This window comes from Anser cygnoides, chromosome 22 (assembly GCF_040182565.1).
Source record: "Anser cygnoides isolate HZ-2024a breed goose chromosome 22, Taihu_goose_T2T_genome, whole genome shotgun sequence".
Classification (NCBI taxonomy): Eukaryota; Metazoa; Chordata; class Aves; order Anseriformes; family Anatidae; genus Anser; species Anser cygnoides.
In genome coordinates this window covers 2142561-2148606 of record NC_089894.1, presented here as the reverse complement: position 1 = coordinate 2148606, position 6046 = coordinate 2142561, and positions in this window count along the sequence as shown.

The window sequence follows — 6046 nt, the reverse complement described above, 5'->3', positions numbered from 1 at the left end:
TGGATATATGGATTAGGGAACAGCACGTGGTGGCAAACCTGTGGTATTTGCTACAGCGCAGAAAGAAAACAAATTGCTTCCAAAAAATCAAACTAATTCAAAATTCTTGGTATCATGCAGCCATGCCACTGGCAAAGTGAGCATTGCCCTGCCTCTCAAAGCTTGTTGTATCCTTGATCTGCTGTCTTCCTGCTGTTAATTGATTGCAACTCTACGTGTCTGATCAGGGCTACGAGTTGTTCTCGATATGGATATCATACAACATATACTGTGCTTGCTTGTGTGTATAGATATGTTTATCCTGTATGCATGTACATATGTATGCATATTTGTGTGCTGGCCCCCAGATTACTCATGGTATAAAGCATTGGCCTCGAAGGCATACTCATCAAAATATTTTGTAGATCCTCGATTTTTTTCTAGTTCCCTCAAAATGAGAGAGTTTTTACGTGCTCTCTGCGTCAAAAAGGCAAAAATTCTGATTTCCACTGTTGCTCTCGCTAACTTTCTATCACTCACTCCTCGTGTGTGTGTCTAAACACATATGTGTGTATGCGTATGCACATTTGTGTATTTCTATGCACTGGTGTGTTTTTTGCTGTACAGGTAATAAAGACGGGGAAAGGTTTTTGTGTTTTCTTAATAGGTGAACAAATCTTGAAGACCAGAGATTGGAACATACTGAATTTTGAATTTAAAAAAAAAAAAAGTTAAATTGTCTGGCTGTGGAAGACGGATCCTCATTTTTGCAGCCACTTTGAATCACGAGTTCATCTCTAAATGCACTGTTTTTTTTTGTTGTTTTTTTGTTTGTTTTGTGGATTTTTTTTTGGTTTTTATTTTTTGAAGAGCTAACTAACCCTGGCTGTCTCCAGTCTGAGAGAGTATTCAAATGGACTTGCTTCCTCCATTAGTTATAAGCTGTTTAAAAGCACATCCTATGTTTGAATTGTGGATGAGAGGTTCCCTTGGCAAAATGAGGAGGCAAATTCTTCCTACCCCTTTATTATTAATTCACGGATTCAGTGTTGGTTCGGCCTCCAGGAGAAGTTAACTGGAAGTCTTTGAAGATCGCTAACTTTGCTGAGGTTGTCCAGGTAGGTGAACTCGAAGACCCACAGTGACTGCAACATGCTATTTAACGCGTCATACTGCGTTCTGTAGAAGTTACTCGTAGCCATAGTTGATCATTGCCTTGCATGTATGATCAGGTGGTTTTTTAAGAAGTGACTCCATTTTCAGGCTTCCAGATGTGCTCCAAGGCATATTATTGAGGACGTGGAAGAGAACACTTGCTGATAAAGCTCCTGGCAGCTTTACAGAACTTTAATTTAATATTGTGTTAGTTCACGTAACAGCTGATTTCAAGGCATTGCTCTCCTCAAGAGACTAATTTGATGAACAGAAGAAAGCTGGAAAAATGCTTGTTACTCATTATTTTTCACTTGTTGGTACTTTCTTTAGGGTTCCTTTTAAAAAGAAGATTTCACTGATCACAAGCCAGTAGAAGACTTTCAGCCTGAGCAAGGGTGAAGACAGCTCTCTCCAAGAGCAGAGGAAGTCCCTGTGGAGAGAACCCGAGCTTGTTATCAGAGCTTGTTGGCATGTCTAAACAAGGAGACGATTGCTACTTCTATTTCTATTCTACCTGTACCAAGGTATGGCTGGGTTTCTTTTGCTTTGCTTTTCTTTTTTTTTTTTTTTTTCCATTTTTTTCAGGAAGGGGTAGAGGAGGAGGAGGAAGCACACTGGTCTTTGGTTAACGTGATAACCAGATAGATTCTGAATTCAATTGTAGCAACCTGAGGCAGTAGCATGGACGTTTTTGAGGCTGTACTATATTTTCCTTGTTGGTTTCCTTTTGGTTACAGGGAGACAACTGTTCCTTCCGCCACTGTGAAGCTGCTCTGGGGAACGAGACAGTCTGCATGCTGTAGCAGGAGGGTCGTTGTTTCAGGAATGTCTGCCGATTCAGACACATGGAAATTGATGTGAGTGCCTAAAGATGTGTTCTCAAAATAAATCAACAAAAGCATTTTTCAGCGCTGTAGGTGTGCTGATTGTGCTTTTGCAGGATAGAGTCATTTGCTTTGGAATTACACTGGTTTCTGTTAGCAGGGGAGGGGGTGGGAGGAAGGAGAGGGAAATAAAATCAATGCCTTAGGTATATCTTAGCAAGATTTTCTTTTATTAGATGCCGACAGTATTTTCTCAACAGATGCAGAATAACCGCTAAATAGACTGCTAAAACCTGCTGGAGCAGGGGGGGTAATAAACAGGCTGTACTAGCCTCCTGAGAGCAGGCTTGATAATGATCTGTCAGGTCTCTTGTGTCCCAGAGTCCTTCAGATAATGCTGTTCTAGCTGCCTGGGGTAGGAAGCAGTGGGGAAAGTTAAAGGTGCAGAAGAACGAAGTCTCCAAGAAGTAGTTCTAGATAGAGTTAACCTAGGCAATTTAAGATGTTCTTTCTCCCTCTGAATAATCCTAGTATAATCCTAGGTGTATTAGTTTAACCCACCCTAAACTGATGTCTGAGAGTGCCTGTCTTCTCAAACTGAATGATGACAAGGCTAAATGTGCATAGTGGTTACAGCTTCTGCAAACTTTGTGAATATGCCCGGAAATACTATACTTCCATGATAAAATGACCTTTGGAATGATGTTTCAGCACTGTATTGTGACAGCCCTATCGCTGTCGTGACCTGGAACTGTGCATCTCTTTGCAAACCTTAGGTGCATGTTATCACGAGCTTGTCTTTCTTTCTGTCTTCAGAAAAAGTGCAGTGAGATTCCCTGCTACTGGGAGAAGCAGCCAGTAGGCTGTCAGGAAGCCAACTGTGCTTTTCATCACGCAAAGGGACGTTACATCGATGGAGTCTTCTTACCACCAAGCAAGAGTGAGTTTAGGTCCTTTTTCTTTAAGTATTGAAGAATTAATTTTGAATATTACTTAGTGGGTGCCAGTACTGTAGGAGACATCAGGTAAACGTTCATTTGTGAGTGCAGGAAAAGGTCTGCAGTCCTAGGTGGTCAGCTAAACCGAGTGTCCTGCTGCTGTACTGCTGGTATTTGTTTTCTGCTTTCATGCTCAGCTTCTCTCTGCTTTGTGTGATATTTGCCTTGCAGTTTGCTTTCTGTTGTTTCGTCTTCTGCTGGGTGGTAGGGAGATGTGTTGTTGTTTGAAGGGAAGTCATTGTTCACGGTGTAAACAGTGGCGGGATGGGCAAAAGGAGATGCTGAATTCATTGTCTGTGCAGGTTATCTACCTTACCTACCATCTTCGCGCATTGTGGTCAAAGTTTTAAACTGCCATATTACTGATGACCCTCCTCTTCCTCTAGCAACACTGCCAAGTCCGCCTGAGTCCGCGGACGATGATTTGAAAGTGGTTCAGATGTCACTGCAGCAAAACAAACTTTCTGTCCAGTCCAAGCCCTCTCCATAGCCAAGGTGGGTGATCAGAGTGGAAAACTCGGAAAATGTCCCAAGCCCTACACACCCTCCAGTTGTAATCGATGCTGCAGATGATGATGAAGATGATGATGGTGAGCATGTTTTGGTTCTCAGAAGGAATTTGTGCTGTAAATGATTGTGTAAGCACTGCAGTGCATCACCAGTGGTGCCAGTGCACTCTCTGGACTCACGGTTCTGCATCCCCAGTGGTGCCAGTGCCCTCTCTGGACTCACTGCACTGCATCCCCAGTGGTGCCAGTGCCCTCTCTGGACTCACAGCAGTGCATCCCCAGTGGTGCCAGTGCACTCTCTGGACTCACTGCAGTGCATACCCATTGGTGCCATCTCACTCCCTGGACTCACTGCAGTGCATCCATAGAGGTGCCAGTGCACTCTCTGGAGTCACTGTAGTGCATCCCCAGTGTTGCCAGGGCACTCTCTGGACTCACGGCACTGCATCCCCAGTGTTGCCAGTGCACTCTCTGGACTCAGTGCACTGCATCCCCAGTGGTCCAGTGCACTCTCAGGAGTCACTGCAGTGCATCCCCAGTGGTGCCAGTGCACTCTCTGGACTCACAGCAGTGCATCCCCAGTGGTGCCAGTGCACTCTGTGGACTCACTGCAGTGCATCCCCAGTGGCGCCAGTGCACTCTCTGGACTCACTGCACTGCATCCCCAATGGTGCCAGTGCACTCTCTGGACTCACTGCAGTGCATCTCCAGTGGTGGGGGTGCACTCTCTGGACTCACTGCACTGCATCCCAAGTGGTGCCAGTGCACTCTCTGGAGTCACGGCAGTGCATCCCCAGTGGTGCCAGTGCACAATCTGGAGTCACTGCACTGCATCCCCAGTGGTGCCAGGGCACTCTCTGGACTCACTGCACTGCATCCCCAGTGGTGCCAGTGCACTCTCTGGACACACTGCAGTGCATCACCAGGGGTGCCAGTGCACTCTGTGGAGTCACTGTAGTGCATACTCATTGTTTCCAGGGCACTCTCTGGACTCAAGGCAATGCATCCCCAGTGGTGCCAGTGCACTCTCTGGACTCACTGAACTGCATCCCCACTGGTGCCAGTGCACTCTCTGGACTCACTGCACTGCATCCCCAGTGGTCCCAGTGCACTCTCCGGACTCACTGCAGTGCATCCGAAATGGTGCCAGTGCACTCTCTGGAGTCACTGCAGTGCATCCCCAGTGGTGCCAGTGCACTCTCTGGAGTCACTGCACTGCATCCCCAGTGGTGCCAGTGCACTCTCTGGACTCACTGCTGTGCATCCCCAGTGGTGCCAGTGCACTCTCTGGACTCAATGCACTGCATCCCCAGTGGTGCCAGTGCACTCTCTGGACTCACTGCACTGCATTCCCAGTGGTGCCAGTGCACTCTCTGGACTCACTGCAGTGCAGCCCCAGTGGTGCCAGTGCACTCTCTGGACTCACTGCAGTGCATCCCCATTGGTGCCATCTCACTCTCTGGACTAACTGCAGTACATCACCAGAGGTGCCAGTGCACTCTCTGGACTCACTGTAGTGCATCCCCAGTGTTGCCAGGGCACTCTCTGGACTCACTGCACTGCATCCCCAGTTTTGCCAGTGCACTCTCTGGACTCACTGCACTGCATCCCCAGTGGTGCCAGTACACTCTCTGGACTCACTGCACTGCATCCCCAGTGGTGCCAGTGCACTCTCTGGACTCACTGCACTGCATCCCCAGTGGTGCCAGTGCACTCTCTGGAGTCACTGCACTGCATCCCCAGTGGTGCCAGTGCACTCTCTGGACTCACTGCACTGCATCCCCACTGGTGCTAGTGCAGTCTCTGGACTAACAGCACTTCATCCCCAGTGGTGCCAGTGCACTCTCCGGACTCACTGCAGTGCATTCCCAGTGGTGCCAGTGTACTCTCTGGACTCACTCCAGTGCATTCCCAGTGGTGCCAGTGCACTCTCTGCACTCACTGCAGTGCATCCCCAGTGGTGCCAGTGCACTCTCTGGACTCACTGCAGTGCATCCCCATTGGTGCCATCTCACTCTCTGGACTAACTGCAGTACATCCCCAGAGGTGCCAGTGCACTCTCTGGACTCACTGTAGTGCATCCCCAGTGTTGCCAGGGCACGCTCTGGACTCACTGCACTGCATCCCCAGTGTTGCCAGTGCACTCTCTGGACTCACTGCACTGCATCCCCAGTGGTGCCAGTACACTCTCTGGACTCACTGCACTGCATCCCCACTGGTGCCAGTGCACTCTCTGCACTCACTGCAGTGCATCCCCAGTGGTGCCAGTGCACTCTCTGGACTCACTGCAGTGCATCCCCAGTGGTGCCAGTGCACTCTCTGGACTCACTGCACTGCATCCCCCAGTGGTGCCAGTGCACTCTCTGCACTCACTGCAGTGCATCCCCATTGGTGCCATCTCACTCTCTGGACTAACTGCAGTACATCCCCAGAGGTGCCAGTGCACTCTCTGGACTCACTGTAGTGCATCCCCAGTGTTGCCAGGGCACTCTCTGGACTCACTGCACTGCATCCCCAGTTTTGCCAGTGCACTCTCTGGACTCACTGCACTGCATCCCCAGTGGTGCCAGTACACTCTCTG